This window comes from Falco rusticolus, chromosome 14 (genome assembly GCF_015220075.1).
Source record: "Falco rusticolus isolate bFalRus1 chromosome 14, bFalRus1.pri, whole genome shotgun sequence".
In the NCBI taxonomy this organism is placed as follows: Eukaryota; Metazoa; Chordata; class Aves; order Falconiformes; family Falconidae; genus Falco; species Falco rusticolus.
In genome coordinates this window covers 6,348,895-6,373,914 of record NC_051200.1, presented here as the reverse complement: position 1 = coordinate 6,373,914, position 25,020 = coordinate 6,348,895, and the positions used below count along the sequence as shown (strand labels likewise).

Sequence of the window (25,020 nt, the reverse complement as noted above, 5' to 3'; positions counted from 1 at the left end):
ATTATTGTTATTTTTTAACCTATTCTGTAATTTTAATTTTGTATTTTATAATACAATATTATAATATTGTATTATATATATATTTAATATATGAAAAAAAATAAAAAAAATGTAATTTTAACCTACTTCTGTAAAGTACTACAGCAACACAGGGTTCTTAGAGTAGGTCTTTGTCAACTACATTACACCTTGGGATCTCAAGAAGTATCTTCTGAACGTCGTCCCCTTTCAAAGCAGATTCCTACTTATTTTCACTAGCTGAGGAACTTCGCTGTAATTACAAATATTCTCATAACTTCATGAACCATGTCCGCTGATGCCAGGTCCTCAGGGAGCAAGGACGCAGGCACTTTTCTACATGGATGTCCGCTCCAGGCAGATGTCTGCCCCTAGCAGCCTGCAGCCCATGTACTCCATGTTTGCAATTGCATATGCCAAGGGGAAAACTCATCCCAGTAAATCTCACAAATGCTAATTAGATTACACATGTTTAAGAAGCACAGAATTTACCCTTTAGTCTATAAGTTAATTCAAAATGTAGCAGCTAACATATTCAGTATTTGAGCTAATTTTTTTTTTGGTGCAGCAGAAAAAATTGACTTTTTTATACTATAACTGATATTCAACCCAAGTGTAAAACAATATATTGTTTTAATAGTCTATTTCTTAAGTATACAAGCCTTTGTAGTATTTGAACTCCCACGGGAGGCATTTCCTGAAAAGCACTTAGAATGCCAAAAGTGGCTGCTTTTAGTCTGCATATCTAACCTTGTTACCTAAAATACTACATATTTCCACAAGGAGATAAAGTTCAAGTGGGTTTATGATAGATTCAGTCTTACCAAAAAGACATAGTTACAAGAGAAATGAGGGAACATTAATATGAAAATCAAGTTTTTGCATGAACTGTGGACAGAGAAAAAAAGGTTGCAGTTCTAAATGTATATAGAAGATCACGATCGGATTTTCAGCTCTGAAGCCTTGTGGAGCCTATTGTAACACAACTGTTAAAATTACAAGTACTGTATCCCGCATTGATACTAATTTCTTTTTACAAAGAGTAATATATAAAGATATGCAAAATGTCTAATGATCAAGAAAAGGAATGAAGGTTAGGTGCATAAAATATATATATCAGCATTTTAGTTAATAGATCCCTTTCTTTCTACCTTTAAGCTACTTAATTTTCCTGGAAGAAAATCTTCACAGATGAGCAGTTAAAGAGAAGTTTGACCCCACCGGCCAGTGGTGCCTTTGCTATTTAAGGTGCTCACGTTGACATGAGCACTAACTAGGCAGCTGACCAGGCAGCCGGCTCTAACATTGCTACCACTTTGTTCATCAGCTGAGCGCTACTGAAAACTCCAGATACACTCACCAAATACTTACTTACTACAGCATCAACTCAGCCACCAACTGACAGAATTTTCACGCTTATATAAAGCACTTATCCATTGCATTTTCAAGACTATTTCATTGTCCTTTGCATAGCCAGGGGTAACTGTCTGCCAACTACCCTTTCTGCAACTCTTTAGTTTTTCTGGCTCAGGGTTAAAAAAAATAAAAAAAAATAATAAGTACCCAAGTGAAAGACCATGCTGGCCCTGCTCTTCAACTTACTATTTATACCAACTTAGTGGACTTTCAGCCTTGTGAAATTTCCATGCTGTTGCCATTTGCCAAGAATTTTGCTAATTTCCAACAACTAGCTGAAAGAGTAAATAAATATTTCAATAAATAAATATTTAAAATAAGGAAAACACTGTCCAAACAAAGTAATAAAAGAGAATCACAGATCTTGTGTATAAACAGAGATGAGCATAAAGAACCTTCCTTTCAAATTTCCTACTCCATTATGGAAAAATGTTATTTTCTAGTAACAGAATGACAAATAATACTTATTTAAATTACTTAAATGACCTATCTGTTCAACCACAGAAAGAGCTTACAGAAAAATGTAAACTATTTATAAACTGGAATAGCTTGACAAGTTACTATTATGTGCCTTTTATGAACTCTATCGTATAATTAAGCAATTTGGAGTTACATATTTTAAAAGTCTATTTAAATGTCATAGATTCAAAAATTTATTTAATCCTTAATTCTTGGTATGAGGTCATTCTTATTCTGAGGATGCTCCCCACCCAAACACACACAAGATCAATTGTCTGGATCAAAAGGTACAAATTGCTCTACCTCTGCAGATGTAATATTATAGAGGAGCCTAAGTAGCTCAAAGGCAAGAAGAAAATACCAATGCCTTGGAAGTTTAAATCCATGATACTGATTTTGGGAAGGTTTCCTTCTGCTTTCACACTGGAAGTTATTTGAGAATACTGGGAATATCAGAGCCTGGGGAGCAGATCGGATGGAAAGATCCTGAAAAATAATGGAAGGAATTCCAGAAAGCAAATAATATACATTAACCTGAACAGTGTCATGTTTTGTTAGTCACCAGGCTGGGGTTTGAAGGAGTGGTAATGGGAATGCAGGGGAAAAATATCCCAAACATGCAGTTTTGAGGTTGGTGTAGGGTTTGGGATTTTCTGTATTACACTGTGAATTTGTGTATGTTGTTTCACACTCTGAACTTGTGCCAGTGGTTAATCAGCAAGCGCAACGTATGCGTTTCAAAAAGAGAAGGCAGGCAAACCAGCTACTCATGACATTAGAGACTTGGGAAGAGGAGGAGGGAGGGAGGGAAGAAGGGAGGAAGAAGTGTAAATCAAATGGGGAAAGTGAAGTTCACATTCATTTTTGGAAGCAATACATATGCACCCTCCTAAATGAGAAATTTTGAGGGCTATTGAGCACTCTGCTAAATTCAGTGTGTTCAATGGCCCTTGAAATTTCTCATTTCTCACCTGAGGACCATGGTTTACTGGCTGTACATTGGACTTGAGAATTAAATGGGCAGAGATCTTAAGCTACTTCATAAAGTCGTTCGTGTAACACAACCTGCTAGATAACTTTGTAAATGTCTTTGTGTGTTCACGTTTCATTTAGTCAAAGATGTTACTTGTTTCCATGTTGAGAACATGCCCCATCTTTCTTAGGATAATATAATTCAAAGACATTAAGCTTCAGTCACCATTCATACAAAAATCATTGAGGAAGAAGCCAAAAATCAATTAATTTGGAAAAGCACATTACACTGACTATTAATTTGCTTCGGAAACCTCATGTTTTTCATCAGTTACACTATTATCACAGCCCAAAACATGTTCTCAGTTGCATTTATTTTAATTAAAATTTATATACCTATTACACCTAAATAATAAGCACATAAAAGACACCATTTGAGTTTCTATACTTATATAGCAAATCCATCCTATTGCACGTTCTCTTTTACCGTGTTTCAAATTTTCCTTGTATTCCCTTATCTGTGTAGTTTATTTTCTTACAGTAATCTCTAGCTACTACCAGAGATTCTAGAAAGTTAAAAAGAACATTAATAACAAATAAAGGAGGAATCAAAGAGGAATCAGTCTACTATAACACCAAGGAGTTTCATGAAATTTGCAGATTAGGCAGCTCAGGGATTAGGAAAGGAGGCTGCACCTTTGGGAACTCTTCCGCTTGTGAAATTTATGAGAGACTCTTTATTCCGCAGGTATTCCCCCAGAGAAACCAAAGGATGCAGCTCCAATGTATGCCTCATGGCAGATATCTTTCTAGTCTCTTCTTCACGCTAAGTCGTCAAACTTAAAGAAAGAGGGCAGAAGCAGACTGAACCTATTTTTGAAAACGCTCCTGGAGTTCTCAGATATTAATTTTAATCGCTATTAAAATCAACATGAATAAGGAAATGTACTTCTCAAATTCTGCATAGAAATTACCCTGACCCCATAAGGACACAGACAACTTTCTCTTTGCCCAGAAGTGGAATATTCTTTTTATAGATCACTGGAAATCCTCAGCGTTAGAGATTTTTTTTAAGAGTAACTAGGAAGCTGCCAGAGAGGTGGTTTTTGGAGCTACATTGTGAATGCAGTGGGGCTCAGCTTCATTTAGGAAAAAACATTGCTATTATCAGACAAGGAATTCAATCCTTCAAGTTCAAATACATCTCCAGTACTGCTGGCTAAAGCTTTCCCTATTTCTAAAGCATGGCTTTACTTCCATTCACAAGATTCCGTTAAAGAGGAATTTCTATTGCAGGTAGTCATAAATATCTCCCCTTAAATTAATTTTAGGGTTATAAAACCATAGCAAATGCCAGGAGTTAGCATTTAACCTATATTTCTGATAAAGGAAAACTACTTAATCTCAAATAATGGCCACACTAACTCTATGCTATTAAAGACAAGAAGAAAAAAAAAAATATATCTAATTATCACAGATGAGAAAGAACCTCAATATACTTTGCGAGGTTAAATGAAGTTGTTCTACTGCTACAGTTAAAATGGAGTTTGGAAAAGTTTGTCTTACAATACATTAAATTTAAATTTCATTCTCTATATGCAAAATTCTATTAGGAAATGAAGAATTTTCAAGAAAAAAGATCTGTTTATGAAAACTTTATTCTAAGAGAATTACATTACAATTTTCTTTCAAGAATTTTAAAGATTACTTGGTTCTGAACTAATTTTTCAGTTGTAAGTTTTGGCATTTATGTGCATGTTTCAGGGAAGCAACAGATAACAGATCCTTTCTTCTTGTCATTAAATTTTCAAAAGTAAAGCTGGCCTGAGCCAGTAGATTTTTTCTAAGTTTTTTTATTTTTTTAGAAAAAACCAAACACCAAACCAAACTAACCAAGATAAGACTTTCAAGAAGGATGGGACGCAGTGGAGTACTGCTAGCTTTAGTCCAATACGGTTACAATTCTTAACAGGCAAAGATATGGTTGTAGTTGTAACTTGTTTCAAAGTCTGTACAGCACTTAAAAGAGGAAAGATTGACAGAATTATTAAACACAGCGTAAGCTATTTACTAACATTCTTTAAAGCGAAATTATCCAGATTGTTGCTACATCCCTACAAACTTCAATTCAACACAGAGATGCTTTTCTGGTAGTAACTTCTGAATGCAGTTACGTTTAAAGCCGAAACACTTTCATTCAAACATCAGTCTTAGAGGTTTCATGACAGATATCACTTTGTAATAGAACTTTAGATGGAAATATGCAATTAATTTCTACCAACAGTTCTGATTCTGGTTTATAAAATATTTTTTAAGTATAACTTCTGTTTGTAAAAATATTGAAGTCGGTTCTGTTAAAATTTCAGGTTTTTCTTTCCTTTCACCAAAACCTACGAAGATCTAATATAATTTTAAAATAGCTTAGGAGACTATCAAGGATACAACTATCCATTTTCCTTCGAAGTGACATGAATGGAGGGCAGTCAGCAAATGAAGATGGGTTGCAGTGGAGGAGGGTAGTTTGCATCCCCTATTGCCAGTTTCAGTGAATTCTCAGTGAGTCACTTCACCTATGATCTGCAAAGCTGCACTAACAAAGCTGCATTTGTTCACGTTCTTCAAAAGACAGAAAATAAGGAAAGTATTTGCAATGGTATTGCAGAGAGGTCTAAGCACCTAGAGGTAAAATCCCTTAAAGGAAGGGGTGACGTACAAGGCAGTCACCAGCATCGCCATGTGTGTCTACAGAAGAGCAGCAGAACAGTGCCTCGTGTGCAAGAGCACAAAGACCAGTCGCTGCGGTCACTGCAAGGAAAACGGGGGCAAGAGCCCCTCCTGGGGTGCGAGGTCCCCGCAGCCTGCAACAAGCCCTTGGCAGCCTGTCACAGCTAGGCTACAGCCACCTTCACGGCACAGCATGAGACATTCTGTTTGATTGCTTTTTTGTTTTGATTGCAGGAGCTTTCTAGAAGATTGCACGTGAATGGCAGATCTATGTTGTATTTTGCCTTTTGCAATTATTCTGTCGTAGTAGTAAGCTGCAGAAGTAAATAAGTAAAGCTTTACTTTCCTTTTAAACCTCCACAAGCAGAAGGGTTCAGAAAACTAACAAGCAACCACGACTTTTGGGCAAACAATGTGTAGAGAAGGAGGGTGCTGCTTGCTCCGTGTTCCACCAGCCTCAAGCATGTGGCTGGCCCTGGATGGAAGAAGGTGAAGCGGGAACAAGAGATTCAATGCAAGTAATTGCCCCCTCCAAAGCAACAAACCTAAGCCAGGATTAGCATGTGTATTCTTCCCTTTTTGCTGTGAAACTGCTAGAAATCCAGAGCAGCAAATGGCTAACAGAAATCAAAAGAGGAAAAGCTGCTAGTGAAATACAAAAGACAGCACTAGCAAGAGTGAGCATCTTTGTAAATCTTGACAGATGATCCTGGCTTTGAAGGGTGAACTATTTGCTGTGATTTTTGAGAAGTCAGGAAGCATAATGAAACAGAACAAGTGGAAACATAAATGCTTGACCCTTTCTGACTACTCAGGTAAAAGCTTGAGAAATCCCAGACGGCAAGTTTCCAGTGTCACCAGGTCTACTGGTCACAGCAAGCAGACACAGACACACAGCCAGACAACCTCTTCAGACCTTGGGGATCAACATCACAAATGCCGTCAATCCTGAAAGTACATCTCATACCTCTCCCAAGCATCCCCAGCTAAAACGACTAATGCCTAATGGAGCCAAAATTTGAAATTTTCACTCATCGTTCTCTTGGAGGGATGTCTAACATATCTAGAATACTGTACCTGATTTTGTATTCTTTTCCTTGCTTTTTTATGTATACATATATATACACATCTGTGTGGAACAGTAGATATACATAAACACAGATACGTAAGTATATCAATACAGAATTTGTAGAATCTTACAATAACTGAAATTGGAAGGAGTTTGGAAGGAGTCAGCCGGAGGCACGTCCTCCTGCTCAGAGGAGGGCCGAGTTAGATCAGGTTGCCCAGGGCTCTTAATGAAGAACATCAGAGTCCTCCTACAGAGCAGAGACTACTGGCAAGACTGCTATTGTGGAACACAGTCCTAGAAAGAATTTTAAAACCATCTCTTAGGTAAGACACTGGGTTATGCCCAAACAATAAATCTGGAAATCCAGCTTTGTTTCCATGATTTTGAAAACCCAACCCACAAATTGATTTTTCACTGTTAAAATATTCCATTTTCCCCATAAATCCACTAACTGCTTTTTAGTGTGTAATCATTTTTTCCACTTTAAAAAAAAATCAACTCAGTTCGCAAGATACCCCTTATAAGAACTTAGCATAGCTAAACAATTTGACTTTGCCCTATTTCAGCTTTCAGATATGCACATATCTGCAAATTTTTCTTCATTTTTCCAGATCTTTCAAAAATTTAGATGTGATAGACAGGATCTCACACGATTTTAATAAATTATCTACTATGGAAGCAGCACATCTTAAAATTTAGATTGAACTGCTAAGTAACATTAGTCCAACAAGCATCTCCCCTTTGGATTAATCTTGCAAGGAAGAGCGAAAGCGTGAGTACGTGCACAAGCTCTTCAGTGCTTCCATTCACATGCAATTACATCCAGCTGCCAATCTGACATCAATGAGAACATATGAAAGACAACCTGGCACATCCATGCCACTTGATTAGCTGACTGGGGATACAATTTGTCAGTCAAATAACCCCTCTTCCCCCAAAAAAACTCGAGGGGTTTGTCATCAAGTGTTCCACCTGATCAAGAAATGGGAGATTAAACTGCCTTTCACAAAATCTGACCACTTCTGTCCCCTTCCTTCTTCAAGTGTACTGTTTACCAAAGGGTCTTCAATAACAACAGTTCAAACTTAAGGGTCAGCTCTAGCGCAGTTTAAGTAATATTAAAACCATGTAATGGAATAATTAGTTTTGCATATCTTATTTTTGATATGTACAATTACAGTAACTATTTTTCAACTGTTCAGCTGATTTCCTTCCAAGCCCTTTATTAGGTTTTCTAATATTTCCAGATATTTCTTCTACACCATATTTCTGTAAATAACTATAAAATTATAAAGACTATAACATTCTATCTCAGCAACTGAAAAATGGGGTAATTTTTGGTTTTATACCATCAAGATACATCAAAGTAACTCATCTGAAAGCTGGAGGTGGAGTCATTCCAGGTGTGCATCCCCATGAAATACACTGTGGTAATCCGACATCAATATCACACAGCATCATTATTATTTGAGTTAAATAAACAGTACTTAAAACATATTTTACCCTAAAACGCGTATCGTGGTTACCAAGGAAAGATGAAAATCTGAAACATTTGTGTCAGCATAATGAAGTTCCTAAGCATATGATATGGTATCTAGAATATTTTCCATCTCAAGATTTGATATAGAGCTCCAAAAGAGGGAAGTACCGTCACGAAGAGGAATGAGAATTCCAAAGCACACCAAGTCAAAAGACCTCTGTACACTTTGATGAAGTTTAAACAAGTGCTGTGAGTCTCTACGATGTCATCAAAATTTATCCAAACTTTGGGATCACAGCCCCTCTATGAAGAAATAACTCCAGTATTTTTATGTAGTTAGGAACACTTGACTACATCTTTTGCAGCACTAGACCTCTTTGATTTCCTTGCCCTGTCTTAATGTGAGTTCTAATTGCTTTGAAATAATAAGTGGTTTATGTGGGTATATAATACTCATTCCAGCAGCTGTTCTAGTCACTGACTTTGAAAACTCCAGCCTGTGATTTAACCACATGGCATTTTTATCTTTCCCACAGACATTGCCATATAATTGATACCTAGGAAATAGCAAGTCATTGACCGGTAAGCATTAAAATGCGATTGCTCGCCTTTGAAAATTAGCAGGCAGGCACCTGCTCTTTCTAATGCTAATCACAGGTAATGTTGACTATCCACAGTGAAAACCAAATCCCCTTCATCACCAAATAAATGGATATATTTGTATTGCTAATGTGTATAAGCTGAACACCTAACATGAGATAGCTAGCTAGAAGCTGAATTCAACAACTTTGCTAGACAAATCCTGAAAAGGAAAATTTAAAAAATGAAATAATTTGGAACTTAACAGACTGCAAAACACAGGAGGCAGTACCCATAGTATGAGCATTCCCCATAAAAATTGGTTCTTAAGTTTTCCAGCAGCTATCATCGAGACTTTTTTTTGGAATGAATAGAAGAGGCACACCAGTAGCCGCCTTCGCAGCTAACATACCTTGTATTCTGCTGCAGTGGGCAACTGAAAGCCCGTGAGCTCACCAACATTCTTGGTTCTGCGAAGCTGCTTGATCAGTGATGCTTGGGAAGAGATGAAGTTATAAGCCTCCACTGCAGCTGAGAGTACTCTAACCCCAAGGAAATAAATCAAACCAAAAGGGCACTAACAGATTAGCCTACAGTCGCCCTGTAAACTCTTCCATGCCCTGAAGGAAAGCTTGCCATAGGCAGATAAGCAAATCTCATGTTCTGCATTGCTGGAAATACTTTGTGCCTCTTTATTAAAAAATTCACACAGTTGGAGGTGAACTAATTGCGGTGGTGGAGACAGTAACACAGAAGGCACTTAAAATGTAATTAAGCCGTGATCAGAAAAGGGACACATAAGGGAGAAAGCACTCAAAACAGAGACTCCAGGGAAATACCAGATTCAAGCAAAAATGAGAGCAAATGTGTATTAAACCATGTTCAGAGACGTTTATATAAAAGAATTTGTGCAGACATCAATTCAAACACTAAGGCCACAGCTCACCAGGAAAAAAAGAAATACGCCTTTGTTTTAGATAGCCTTCATGTGCTTTAATGCACACCACGGAGGCACTTCTGACAGAAAGAAGAGGACCTATCCTGCACCTGAGCAATTCTCAATCATGCTGGGGATCTAAGAACAAGAATGCTACAGGAGCATTAAATATCTCAATTATTTTTGTTTTATTCTATAGAAACCCACTTTAGCTCTACTGTTAAAAGACGGTATCAGCAACTATTCCGTATACTGAAAAGCACAGTTCACACAACCACTTGCTATATTGAGGGGAAAAACAACACAAAAAGAGTAAAAACACGTAACTATAAACATTACAATCTTGACTTAACACATACAACAAATTCCTTTTGTGACAAACTCCACAGTCTAGAGAGATTTAGTGATAGTCTACAGAATTCAGTGCCTACTTTCCCCTTAGTGTTAATTATGTTACAAGGAAAAAAATGTATCAGAAAAAAAATACAAGCTAATATCTAGTTACATAAGGAATTGTTTCCAGACTTTTTTTAAAAAGTAAATGCTTAAATATCTTTTTGTACAAAGGTTTCTTCTAGCAGACAGCTTTATGTGTTAAACAGAGCTTAAGGCTCTTTTCCATTGTTTTTTCCTACAAAATGTGTTTCATGCAAACCTGCTGAGTTCAGAGTATTCACAAGAAACAGTTCCCCCAATAGGGTACAAGTCACATGTGGATTTTGCCTTTTTTTTTTTTCACATTATCCACCATTTGGTACTGTCTCATTTCCCTACCAGCTGCGTCACCATTTCCTAGCTGCACCATCTCGTACTGTGTCCGATATTAGACACCACAGTGAGAAAGCGAATGGGAAATAAACAGCACAGCTGATCAGGACAACTGCCAAAGGACGCAGGGAGCACTTCCAGAAGTGGTTATGAGCAAAAAACCCCACAACATTCATTTGCATGAGCTTAAATCACTTCTCTTTAAAAGCATAGCAAGATCCTCTCTGACTTGATTCTATCCAGATGGAGCTCCTATAAATCAGTCTGATTCCTATTTCAGTAAACACGTGAAAAACTGAGGACTGAATCAGGAGCAGGCATTTCTTTTCCCCAGAGCTCCCAGTGGACGGGGAAGGAGGGAGGGAAGGGCTTGGACTCAGTGGCTTTGAACACAAGGATGACTCAAAACCAAGAAGGATGAACAGCAAGCTGCCACGCAGCAACTGAACACAGGACAAAGAACCATTTTCACTAGGCTAATAGAAAGTACTTATTTGAACCACCTTGTCAACAACATGCACATTTAGAAGAATATGTGCATCCCTCATCATTGTCCTCTTCCACATCTCCCTGGTTTCTTTCAATTCAAAATGAGGAATGCATAAAAAGCAAGGAATGAATGGATGGACACCAGGACCGAAAATAAAGCATTGGATGAGGAGCAGCCTGTTGATGCACCGCTACTGAAGAACTTCAGAGTTGGTTAGAAAATTTCACAAGTCACCATTTTCCTGTTTAATACAGTTGTCTTCTTGCTTAGACTAGTTTGCTGAAATTATAACAGGCAGATTTGTTAAGGATGGTTTGAGGCTAGTTTTTTACAAAATAATGATACCAATACTGTAAAATTGTGTTCAACGTTGCCAAAGACACCAAGTCAGTAAATACTCAGCTTGCAAAGAATCTGCTACTGAACTCTAACCACTTCAGACACTGATCTCTTACTGCTGTTATTGCAGCTCCTTTTTATTTAGCACCTTTATTCATTTTAATAATATTTACACAAAATACAACAGCCTCTATGTTCCTTTTTTCTTTTTAGTAGGATTTATTAGCCATTAAAATATTTTATGCATAAAATTATCTTAAGAAGTTCATAAAATTGAACTGAAATATAGGTACTTGCTAGCAACATTATTCCACTCAGTTGACAGTCTAGATAAATCCATTACCATAGCAAATTTAAAGACAGAGATTTCTTTCAGTAACTAAAATCCTTGAGGAAAAACTTGAAAATACTGTAATATGATGTGTGAAGACTCAATTGATCACAATAGATATCTACATTGGAGCGCCAAGTCACAGCAAAGCAGCACGTTGCTCATGTCCACTGTGCCGTTACCTGGCATTCAGGTGTGGGATTTAAGGCAGCACATGGAAAGATGAGTGGCACGTGCCTCTTTTCTTTTTCCTAAACCAACAGGTATTGTAGAAAGGAAGAGTTTTCTAACCCTCACCATGGTCATTTGACCCAGATTTGATACTACAGATGATGGAGCATTATTAAAGCATGAGGAACCATAACCTTCATGCTGCCAGAACAGTGGCAGAAATGATGGTGGTGCGAGAAGTTTGGTTTATCTGATTGGAGCTCAGGGATGTTCAGGGATGATGATAATTACCTGTGAAACGGATATTCATCACAAGGGTGAATTTAAGGCTGACTAATACTTCACTGGAGAGAGAACAATGTTAGGGAGAAGTTGGCCAAAGCACACATGGCTCAGCCTAGTGGTCCAGCACAGCTGCATGACACACAGATGGGTGCTGCGTTGGATTCATGAACTGGAGAAATCGCCTGCAGCAGGCAGACCTACCTTGTCTTAGTTTCTAAATACAAAACTGAAAATTAACGAAATAGTTTTTATATCCCTGAAGGTATGCTCAGCCCTGCTCATGGCTTTGAGCAGCCTGGACTAGCTGAAGGTGTCCCTGCCCGTGGCAGAGGGTTGGAACTAGATGGTCTTTGAGGTCCCTTCCAACCCAAAGCAGTCTGTGATTACTGTTATTATTTCAGTAAGAAGTAAACAGCACTGAGGTATCCAATGCCACCCCTCCTCTTCTCCACAAATCCAAAATCCTTTTCTGTCAGAGAATATCTTGCTTACGTAATAGTAATGAAAATTTTCAGAGAGGGCTAATTGCAAAAGGTGCAGTCTGTTTCTGCCAATTTCTTTGCTAGTGGCACAAGGCTCTGGCTAGCTGAGGTGAACACCTGGCAATTGACCCAAAAGCACAATGGCCACCACAGTAGGACTGCAGCAAGCTAGTTTATTTATGAGCTTTTCTTTTTCATTTTTTTTTTCTTTCTCTCCCCCCCCCCCCCCCCCCCCCCTTCTTTTTATCATTTAAATAGATGTTGTCAGACTGGAAAAGTTTAAAAACCCCACCAAACACCAACCCCAATTCCCCACTCTCCAACCCCAAAACTAAAAGAAAATATTTGCATGTCAGAAGTCCTCAAATGTTTGTTTGTTTAAAAAAGCAGTGCAGAAAGCAGACGACTACTTCGAAGGACCTTTCCTTCATTTAAAAAATGAGCTGATCAGCTACATGGGCTAACAGGGACTTGAGAACACAGACGGAGTCCAACAGGACGGTGAAGGAAAAAGGAACCACTGCCCTTATCTTCTAGCTCCAAAAAGCACAGCGAAGCTATGACAACCCTTAACTGCAAACCAGCAGTATTTAAGTAACAGTAACTAAACCCATCCTGTGGCGAAGGCAGCGGGAAGGGCGCATGCGATGTGTCACACCTATGTGACTGCTCTAGAGTCACACGGAAGGCAGATGTGACCCAGCCTGCTGCACGGAGCTGTCGCTGATCTGTCCCTGTGCCACCCGCGGGAAGCAAGGCAAACTTCGGTACCAGGCAGTACCTGTTACAACAATACAAGTGCTGAGAGGAGCCAAGAAAGACCTTAAAAAGATGCATCAAGGAGATCTTCAGGAGTCTGATCCAGCAGCTAGGACATAAAGATGGTCAAATAATTCAGTAAGTACTTGGGATTCTTCCATTGTCTGAAAACAGATTTGTTTTCTAAGTGTAAAATAAAGGCCAACTATTAGTCCTTCTCCCTGCACCTGAACTCTACAGATCAATACCCAACAATTAACTGCAAACATTAAGTCATCACTACTACAATATCAACTTAAACTCATGTCACACCTCTAAGCATAATTCTCACTGATATCAGGAATAACCGTATTCCCAGAATCAACAGTTCAATTAATCCTTTGAGAATCTGTGTGCAAACCAAACCAACCAAATAAATCCTACAAATATTTCCTTTCCAAAACCACTGAAATATAAGGATTTTTTCATACCATGCCCTTCTCTTTGTGGATTCTGTATTTCCTTCCAGAGAGCTAAAGATAAACTAATTCTGTAATCTGTCCCCAAGTACAAAATGAGAAAAGGAACCAGAGCGAGAGGAAATTGCTAACATTTTCCAAGCAGCACAAGGGAATACCTCTGGAGGCAGCTATTAAGACAACATTTCTAATATTTATCTACTTAAATTCTCAGTAACTGACTCCAATTGCAAAGAAAAATCCAAACTGGTCCAAAATTAACAAGCATGAGCACACACTTCTGATCTCTGCATTTCTTTTAATATTCTGCATCTCCATATGTGCAGTGAAATCTCAGAAAAAAAATCTGGCTCTTTTTCTGGACTCAACAGGGTAGAGTACAAGACTGCACCTTGCACAAGTAATGCAGGTAAAACTTGTATTGCATTACATCAATACTACATGCATATCTTTATTTATACATGCATTTGTAGTATGAATATGAAAATTCCCACAGAAATCACAAAAGAAAACCATTATTGAGAAATTTTAAAATTAATTCTTGTCTCAAATTGAACAGATAGCTAAGTGTGTGCAGGGCAATATACAATCCCTTGATTTCTACTAAAAATTATTAAGTAGCAATCAATTTCTTTACTTTCATTACTAGGAAGGATTAAATGTATGTCCCAAAATTACATTACAGAGGATGACATAATCAGTGTTCTGATATGATTTTTATTAAAAATGTTGGAAGTTCTTGTCTTGATTACAGCAGCATAAGAAGTTACAGAATTGTTTTTCTTCAACAGATGGTGAAATAAAGAGATCAAGCTAGCAGACATCATTCATTCTATGCAAGCATTTGAAAAGAAGGAAAAAGTTTGATATGGTCAAATTGAATGAAGTGCAAATATTTTGAAGCATATTTGAAGTTGCTCTTTGACTAGAATGTAAAAAAATTGATCTCTAAGTAAAATGCATGCATGCTTCACAGGCCACAAAAAGGCATCTGAAAAAAAAAAAACAAAACACATCTTTTCTGCACTATTGTCAATTGTGTTTTGAGTTACCACGAATGCTTATTTTATTATTTACCCCTCTCTTGAAAAACACTGAAGTAAATCAGGCAAGCCTCTTGCATGAGGTCAGAAGTACAAAATTCTACAGTTAATCAGGAAAGCATGTGAGCTTCCACTTTAAGACTTAGACAAATATTACAACTAGAAAATTGAATGAACTAAGAAACGAACGCATCCATAAATGACCGCTCCCTATGCTACCTGCACTTCCACTTCTGTAACTTTTATACATAACAAAATTTACTGTTAGAATACATTTTATTACATTATGCTGTTAAGAAAATTGTATATGAATAATATTTGCTCTGTAATTTAAAATGAAGAGGAACTTAAGTTTTTATGTACTTGTAAACACCAACCACTTTCATCTTACTAAAGTATTTAGAAGCAACAGAGCCTTAAGAATTTCTGGCAACTATTTTCCTGCTTATGTTGTTGTCTATAGAAACTGTACATCTTTATCAGGAAGCCAAAACCATCAATATTTGAGAACTGCTAGAAAGCATAAATAAAACCCTCTGATAAATCACGTAGATCACGTACATTTTGCCACTTATTCCTTTACTTTAATACCAATGCATCTTCATTTGTTTGAACGGAAGTAATCTTAAATTATGTATGAAATAGTGAGAAAGAGTGTGGCAAATCCAGTGAATAAAGAATTCTGCATCAAGTAGGAGAACTAAAATTCAAGTAAGTTTAAAAAAGCAGATAAAAATAAAAATAGATTAACCTCAGTTAACTAAAATCAAATGTTATTAACAGAAGTTTTGCAGAAAAGTTCAGGAATCTGCAATGAGTTTCTCTCACTGTTTAAGATTACACTAACTTTGCCGTCTGTGGTAGCCTCCTAACACTAAACACTACATATTTTTGTAAACACGAGGATTGATTACATTGCAGCTCTTCTAGCAGGCCACTTCTGTTGCCTTACTGCTTGTCCAAAAGGCAGCAGAAGCATGTCCACACGGTCCCAATTATGTATGCTCTGCGACATTTAGAAATGCCACCTACACAAAAGCAGAATAACCTTGAGCATCTCTAGTTTTTTTAAGTTGATTCACTCCTGTTATTTGTTTTCTATTATTTTATTTCCAGGAAAAGTGCCTTACTAGTAAAGTGATATAAACAATGGCTGAATCATGAAATGCAGCACCTCCCACTTAGTTTCTTTGGAAGGAAAGCTCTGCACAGTTCACGGTACGCTTCTGTGTTAAGAAAGTGCAAACAGCAGGGAGGTCCAGATCCTTCTCCACTCCCAGGTAAGCAGGAAGGGTAGTTTTGGGACTGCAGTCTCAAAAACAGACTTGTCCCACTTCCAGGGGCCATGGGCAGCATAACCTGAGGCTACTTCTCTTTAGCTAGTAACAGCTTCCTCTGCAGCTCTCATCTGTAAAACGTGGTAACAGTACTGGCTCATATGATTGGGTTTTTCTTGGCAGCTCAAGAAACACATGTGAAGCTAAGCACCTTACATCGATTAAGTCAGTGTCTGTCCAGCTTTTCAGATATTACCATTTTCAGTTATCAGAAAACAAGACTAGGACTTGTGTAACAGCCTATTTCTGAGCGCAGTATTCAAGACAGTCCATTGCTTATGTTCTTCCTTACAGACGCAACTTCTGTAGCAGTTACAAATTTCAGTACATTAATCATGAATAAAGCACAGTTAATCTTTCAAAAATTTTACAAAACTTAATGTTTATATCTCATTAGTCACTGTGCTAATATTGCCATTTGAATTCACTGGCTTCATACTCTCTCGGTGATTTTCACCACAACTGTTTATTTTGCTATGTGACTTTTTCTAGGTCCTAAGACCCTTTTTCCTGAGGTTACAGCTGGAAGTGACTGTATCAGCTGTACTGGGCATTCACTTTTCTTATGTAACTGGTGCTTGGGGGGTGGTGCTGGAAGAATCAGCCCGCTGGTGTTAAACATTACCTTATTCCTTCCATGCTGTTTTTTCCATCTGAGCTAAAGGTACTTCATCTACTCAGAAAGCATTCCTAATGAGTGACAGTCAGCAGGAAACTGATTTTTGAGCAGCTTCCCAAAAAACTGAAACTTCGAAAGAAGAACCTTAGGTTTTAAATCGCATTCACAATTTATTTCACATAAATACCTATAGAGCTAAGTTCAGAAAAAAAATGAGTCTCATTCGCAAAAGAAAAAATAATGCAAGCTCTAAATGAATTAGGATACACCCACCCTGCTGTTTATCCAGATATGCAGCAATGTCAACTCACTGAGGCACTTCTTGACAGTTCTTTATTTTGAGAGGTACAAAATCTTCTGACAGATACACAACTGAGAAACCCTGGGAAGAAACGTTACTTTGTTTCAGCATCTGCTCTATAAATGAAGATAAGCAAACCATATTTCTAGTTCCAGAAAATGAGACAGCTCTTCTTCGTTTCAAAAAGAGTGACATGAAAGACACAGCAAGAGTATGTGCATTAAAACGGCTTGTAGGACAAGTGCAGAGCCATCCGCTGGTTCCCATGCTCTGTGATACTGCCTTCAGTGCTGTGTCTTGATGTTTGTTCACATCTTGATTTTAACCTACAACAGATCTTCTTGGGCACTTTTAAATGTTACAGGAAGAGGCTCCATTACTATAGTGAGAACATTTTGCAGATATAATTTCAGGCTTTGACAAGCAGAATTCCAAAGAACACTAACTCAAAAATGTAAGCCTCTGGTTGTGGTTCCTCCATTAGTACTGGACACAGGTTACTGTAAGGATTGCTGTATCTCTGTTTCAGTTACACTGGCTGGGTTACTCTTCCCTCCCGATTTTATTTCTATGATTTCTGGCATTTTACACCATGGAAAATTAGTCATTAAGAGAAGAGAAGAGAAGAGAAATTAGGACTGTTGTTTGTATCTGTTCGCTGACAAAAGGATTGTTAAGCTTGTGCAACGTTCAGAGAATGATTTTTTTTATTCCTTAGATGAGATTTGTTAGCAGGGGACTGGAAACGCACTGTGATCCTTCTCTAGTTTATTTCCTTTCTCAGTAGTTTTTTTTTCCCCTCCCTTTTCACCTCTCTTGGATATTCACTTTTGAAATCAAAAGGAATCACTTACGAGACTGGAACTATTTTTGATCATACAAGGCATTTTTTTTCACTGGGTTGATGGCAGCTACTCTAAGACTGGAAGCAGCATTACGGGAATGGTGATAGAAGGTTACAAGCTTTTGTAACAGTTGTGATCTAGGAAGGAAGCAACCACTTCAGCCTCGTGGGAAAAGAGTCTCTTTGCACATTCACTTTACTCGTGTATTTTGATTTGATGAAGGGAAAGTATTCCTTCCATGAAATTGTAAATGAAGCCATAAACATACAGTTTCCTCACCCCAGTTATTCCAGGGAGAGAGATTTCCAATTCCTTGGCAAATCAAGAAAGAAGATCCAGAGGGGGTCTAATTGGAAGTGCAGCTTGCAGCTTTTCCTTTCCTTTGAGTTTGCAGCTATTCCCCACACAGAGAAAGCTGCAGTCCAGGAGGCCACAGGGAACTGGTTTTCTCCGGGAAATGGTACCATCACCGTGATTAGAACACAAGTAGCCAAACAAAGCCCAGCACAGCACACCAGGAATCCCTATTTCTGCAAGGGAATACAGGAGGAGACAATGCACTAAAGCTTTGGGAATGTGGAGTCTTTTACTCTGCCTCACATGTGATTTTTTTTGGACAACATGAAGCTCATAAACACTCAGAGCAGATGGTGTAACACACAGCAGCAGGAGATGGAGCTTATTAGCTATCGCTTCCTTCCGCTAGCATACAGCCCAGAAGAACCTTTAAATCACCCTCTACTGAAAGCTGAGTCCCTCTCACGAGGCAGCACCAGGGATATACTGTGTGACCGTACACAGACAGCACTTCGTTACGCTTCAAGTCCCTGCTCGAAAATTTGCAAGTAAAAAAAATAAAATGCTTAAATTAAGTTCGAAGATTTTCTAAAATAAGCCAAATAATGTTGTAGGCAACATTAAAAGTCTAAAATTCGAATGTCTGGCATTTGCAAAGAAGTGGAAAAAGATTCTAATAGTACAAATACTTCAACAGTCTTGAGGCAAAAGCCCTACCCAGGAATAGTACGTTACCAGAAGTCTTCTATGTTATTTTTCTATTTTCTTCCATAAATTATAAAATTTCAAGAAAAGCACTTGCAAAGATACCAGGTTTCCTTCGTAATCACCCTGTTCCTACCTTCGTCTTCCAGAACTCAGGAATGTTTCATTCCACTGTGCTACAATCACCTTCCACAACAACTCTATACACAGCTCTAAACAAATTATGCAGCTTAAAGGTAAAAAAAAAAATCCCATCCCATCATCAACCCACAGACCTCATCATAGGAAAATCTTGGGAACAAGAGAAGTAAAAAATACGAGCTGAAGCGCAACAGAGGAGATAATAAACATGGGGAGGACAAAGGAGAGGAATAACACTGACAAGTGAACTGGGCACACAGGCTGATTCCGGGAGCGCTGGGGTTGCCTTGAGACAATAGTAAACAATTTAATAGCAATTTGCCAATATATGTTTGGCTGCTGGTAAGGCTCTACACAGTTGGAGTTCAAAACTACCACATTTCTAAAAGCCTGCATAGCAGCAGTTCTTTTAAGAGAGACTTTCTTTCCAATTTATACTTTTTCTTATCCTTTTCAAAATCGATGATCTCCCCTCCATCTGCAAACATAAACAATGCATTTTACGGTGTCCTTTTTACATGTCAATAAATAGCCATTATATTATTTTTTATTTTGCTACTGGCAAAGGCTCCAAAATACGTAATTAACAGGTAGAGCTACACTGAACTCTTCTACCCTGTTCCATTGACTACCACGTTAGTACTGACGGCACTTGAGCTCTACGTTCTTAATATCAACAAGAGTCTGGTGATGCCCCCTGATAAAATGTTTCCCTTCATTAACTGCTCTTTATGGAAGTTTAAAAGCAGAGAATCCTAAATTCCCCCAGATAAGTGCTCCAAATCTGTATTAAAATGACGGTAAATCACAGCCACTCCGTTGGCATCAATTTCCTCTTGAAGGACTCACATGACCACAGACTTGGGGTATGTCAGAGTAGTACTCTAGTCTTTATACATAAGAGATTTGGATAGAAGCTAATAAAGATCGGCTTATTAACCTTTAGATGTCACTTAAAAATAAAGTAATTGAAACAAAAAGCACACACTACATGCAGCGCAAATTCAACTCTCCGTAGTTCTGGTGTTGACACAAAGCAGATCTGCTGTCCTGAATGGATTTACATAATTCTAAAAGCAGAGAAAAAAAATGGCTATTATGTAAAAAGCTTTTGTTACTTCACAGATGACAAACAAACACTGTGACATTTTCCTGACAGGACAATTTCCTACCAGCGCTTGTCAGCACTCCTTACATTTATGTCTATGATGATAAGTAAAACTGGTTTTGACTGGTCATATGGTGTTAAGAGTTACATGTGTTTAAGTCTTCCTTCCTGGTTAGCTTAAATTTGCCAAACTTTAAACCACAGGAGAACAGACCACCAATTTTTGCGCTCAACAAGTAGGTTTTCCTCTCTAGGCAAAGAAAGTGCTTTTCAGCACTGGACCATTCCTATTGCCTACATATCCTTACCATTACTAGAACGTAAGGGAGGGCAGAAATGAGAATCAGATAACGGCAGTAAGCTCAAACAATCCAGGATGAAAGAGAAGTGGCCTTAGGCTGAAGAGCACAGCGCTCTCACATTGTGACGCGGCCTTTTCATGAAGCCAATGGGGTTCATTCAAGAAAGACTTTGAACATTTAGCTGGATTTGTTTACCTGTTGCTCCTGAAGATAATTTCTTCAGGAAAGAATACTTTCTCTACAAAACATTTATTACATTAGCAATTTGCAGCTTTTGGCCTACCAAAAAAAAAAAAACCAAAAAAAAACACCTCTAAAACTCTAAAACATCGTTTCCTAGAATACTAGTAATGCTGATTTTTTTCACACAGATTTACCAGAAAATATTTGCTGTTGGATCCTTATGCTAGGAATAACTCCAGTTTGCTTTGCCCATAATATAGTTCAATATATTTGTCTTGCCAGGAAATACACGTTTGCCTAACCAGAAATTTACCGCCGTATGCTCATATTGTTAACAATCAATAAACTTTATCATGCTAGTGACTCAATCCCAGATGCTTATCCTATCAGGAATTCATTCCTCTAAACTAGTGTTTTCTACAAATCTATAATTAAGCTAAAAGCCATACAGCTTTTCTGTATTGCCAGCATTTGTAGAGTACAGCTCCTTTCATATTTACATTGGTGGAACCAGAGAAAACTGTGGAAGAAAACCTCTGATTATGTGAACACGTCACAAATAAGCTAGAAAGTTAATCAATGTATGGTACAACTATAAGGACATTTTACCTTGCATCCAGGTCCGTCAATGAGCTTCCTAGCAAGAACAGCATTTCTGATGTCTTCTGCCAATTGTATCCCATCTCTTTCAAGTACAAAACACTGTGTTTACAGATTCTTCCAAGAATTAATTTACTATGTTTGCCAATATCCCCAAACTATATGATACTGGGTCTGCCAGGAATTTACTTTGTAAGATCTTCTTGCCAGGTTGAGATATTGCAGATTTACATATTTTCAGATAAAGAGGAGTCTGAATATTCCAGTGACTAAGAGAATGCATTTTAAAGATGTACAGAGTATGCAATTAGCACTGACTCTTCAGGAGTCAATGATGCTTTGTCAGGAGAGATTTGTATCTGCTCACATTGAGTTGTTAGGCTAGTAAAACTTAGCTCAACTTGAAACACTCTATGGTGTTATTTGTTAAATCTGGAACTGTCAGATAATTACAAGTTTCTGATGCAAATAACTCCAGAGACGCAATTTATCTTGCACCGGACTCTCCACGAGGGAGATCAGTAGCAGAGCTCAAGAGTAACACCTAGAAATCATTGCTCAATCAATAGATTAATTCTGTACTTACTGGGATTGTGGGTTTTTTTTTTCCTTTCTTTCTTTCTTATATATTCCTATCTATAAGATGTGTGCAACCAACCAATAAATCATTCCTCTTTGAAGAGTAAGATTTGTGATACAACTTCAGGAATTGTAAGGAGTACGAGAATATTGAAGCAGTTACGTATTCTGTATTTTGGTATTGTTTTCAATCTTTAAAACATTTTTTTTTTTTGTAATTTGCTAGACTACATGGCCTTTCGAACAAAACTGACACAAAAAATGTTTTGGAAAATATTAACAGTGCTATTCAATTCTTAGTATATATTTGAGAACTCTGAAAATGCTCCCTTGAGTCCATGCCATGTAGAGGTCTGGTTTATGGCGGTTCCTACATATGCAAACACATAAATACCCACGCAGAAAGACTTTACATAATCTCAGATTTCAAATGAAACTTTTCATAGAAATAAATCCTCAATATTGATAGTAACAATGAAATAGTCAAACTGCTCATAACAGAAAACTTCACAGAAACTGCTGAGAGATATCTGTACTTTGAACAATGAATCACATTTTACTCTGAAGCTATTTACTAAATTCAGGTGACTGCCCAGTCTAATTTATATAACTTACCATTATTAAGTAGCCAATACAAATTCTTCCAGTTTCCACAAACATCTAAATTAGTAATTATTTTCACAACACTAACTAGATCAGTACAAATACCTCTACACTTTTTCCTGTTATAAGCTTCTCCTTAGTATTTTTTTTATTCTGAAACAATTTTCTTCTCACATTCCATCATTAGAGCTTGTTTGATTGCTATCTCACCCTTCATCATTATCACTTCATTCATAACTGTTACGATGTGTCTGTTTTCTCATGTATTCTCACACTTTCTGTGGATGAAGTTCATGAATTTTATCCTCGCTGTGCAAACCATTAATTCATGCCACACTAAGTACCACGCACTATTTCAGTACCAGTAGCTAGTGAAGAATATTACATTGCTACCTGGGGGTACAACTACAGATGACCCTTTAGCCTTAATATGTAGAATTTTTTTATGTAATAGTCTTAAGCAATGCCATAGTACACAGCCGTCCTTGCAGAAAAATCCTCTTTGAAAAGGGGTACTGTGGGGGTGTTGGGTTTCATTTTTTATGGTTTTTTTTTGGTTTTACATTCCAAAAAACATGCCAAACATGAGAAAAACTTTGTTAAAGAGTCTGATGAGGAATTTTAGAAAAGAATGAATTTAAATCACATTCCATCTACAGTTTAATGGATTCATGCCAGATTCAGAGTCCAAAAATGAACCTATTTTTTCTCTGGTATTGACAGAGCAGCTACCAAGAATCACCAAGAACTCTCCAACGCCCAGTTTCCATACACCGTGAAACCTGGTGTCATTTTGGAAATAACACACTAGAATTGAAATCAAATCAAACTCTGGCTGAAGTGTGAAAATTTACAGCCAGCTTTACAAACTTTTTTGCCCATTTGAATTTTGAGCTCAACCAGTTATATTTCAGATCTGTGTTGCTTGCCAGGCCAAACGTTTGGGTTCAATTTGTGGCAAAGGAAAACTGTATGATTTAAATTACTAGAAAGATACAGGGATGAATTCCTGGGAAGCCAAACAGATATACCTAGGCTGTGCAATAACTAAATCAGTTATACTAAACTGGATTAGTCACAGGAGAGAACTATGATTTCTAGTATAACAAGCAAAATTCAGCTCCATCCTTACAACCAGCACACAAGCATATGTTTGCAAAAACAGTTTTATGCTCAGTAAGACGGTAAAGCAAACAGTATATATTAAACAATGATACACTGACCTAGACAATTCAGGATAGAAGGTGCCTAGACATCTGCCCTGCACATGGAGAAACTACTGGAGAGGCTTAAGTGAGTTTCTGTGATCATGGACATCAAGCCTCACACTGCAGTTTGAAGCAGTAAAAGACTGTATTGCTTCCAAAAAGAAAAATACCAGTGCTTGTGAAAGAAGATTGGCAAATTCATACAGTATCTCATAAAAGTTAATGTGAATAGAAAAATCTTGGGGCATATATTTCCAATAAAATCCTCTTACAACATGAGTGCAAAATCCTTGTCAGTCTGTGCAAGCATAAAGCTGATTCCTAACAGGCCAGGCCTGAGTAAGTGAGGTAAGTTCATGCCTGACAACTTCTTGCAGAAATGCACACTAATTTGACCATTCCTCCAAAATTATTAATGCGATTGCTTTCAAAAGGCACTGTTCTGGAAGAATAAATTCCATGTACGACACTCAGGCTGGTTTCTTATGCCTACAACCTTTGTATATGTATATGTGATGCTACAGCTAACGTGAATACCAACAGCAGCAAAGCCTTGCAAATGGGGAGCTCCTGAGAGGCCTGGCCAATGCAGAGGTTATGCTTTCATAGCCAGTTATCAGAGGTAGTTGCTTTAAGTAGATCTACAAGTAAATTTACATCATCTCCATTTACAACAATGTAGCCCCATCTTAGCCAAACTCTCATAGCATGTCCAAGATCAAGTCATTTATAAAGAATCAAGCATATAAGTTGAGTTTTCTATACAATACTTTGTTGAAAACTCTATTCATGACTTTTTCTTTCCCAATATTGCAGTTTTGTAACTCTTCGGAGGGAATATATGTGCATGGATCGAGGCTATCTCTGGCAGCTAGGTATTATTTCTCCCATGAATTATAGGTACTTTCAGGCAACACCAGTATTATGAAAGTAACTTGATTCAGAATATCTGCAGTAAAACCGAAAAGGCTGTAAAGGATACATAGCACAGCTATTCTAATTTTGCATTAATTTACACATCACAGAGGAGACAAATATTCCAGCACCGAAAAGCCTATTTTTTTATTTTCTTGTAAAAGAAGAAATCTAATATCCAAGAACAAGAGAAGGCTTTTCTGAATGAGCAGTGAGGGACTGAGTTGCTTTGTGCACGTGGGGTTTTTTTGTGCGTGTATGGTGGGGGTTTTGGTTGGAGGGTTTTTTTGTTTTGTTGGGGGGGAGGGGTGGGGTGTTTTTTTGTTTGTTTGTTTTTTTTAAGTACCACATTTTTTGCTGAGAAATACTGGCCACACTACAACAGATCAATTTAACCACCTTCCTGTAGAGCAGGGAGTGACTGTCCCTGGAACCCTGTTACTGTTACCTTTAAGGGGACAGGACTCTTGCTGCTTCTGATACACAGCACTGAT

The 25,020-nt window shown here is 37.7% G+C and overlaps 1 protein-coding gene across 2 annotated transcripts in view; it reads right to left on the bottom strand.

Annotated features, from left to right (window-relative positions):
* Positions 1-25,020, bottom strand: part of TENM1 (teneurin transmembrane protein 1) — a 344,632-nt gene that overhangs the window by 228,993 nt on the left and 90,619 nt on the right. The gene's annotated exons all lie outside the window — the stretch shown is intronic.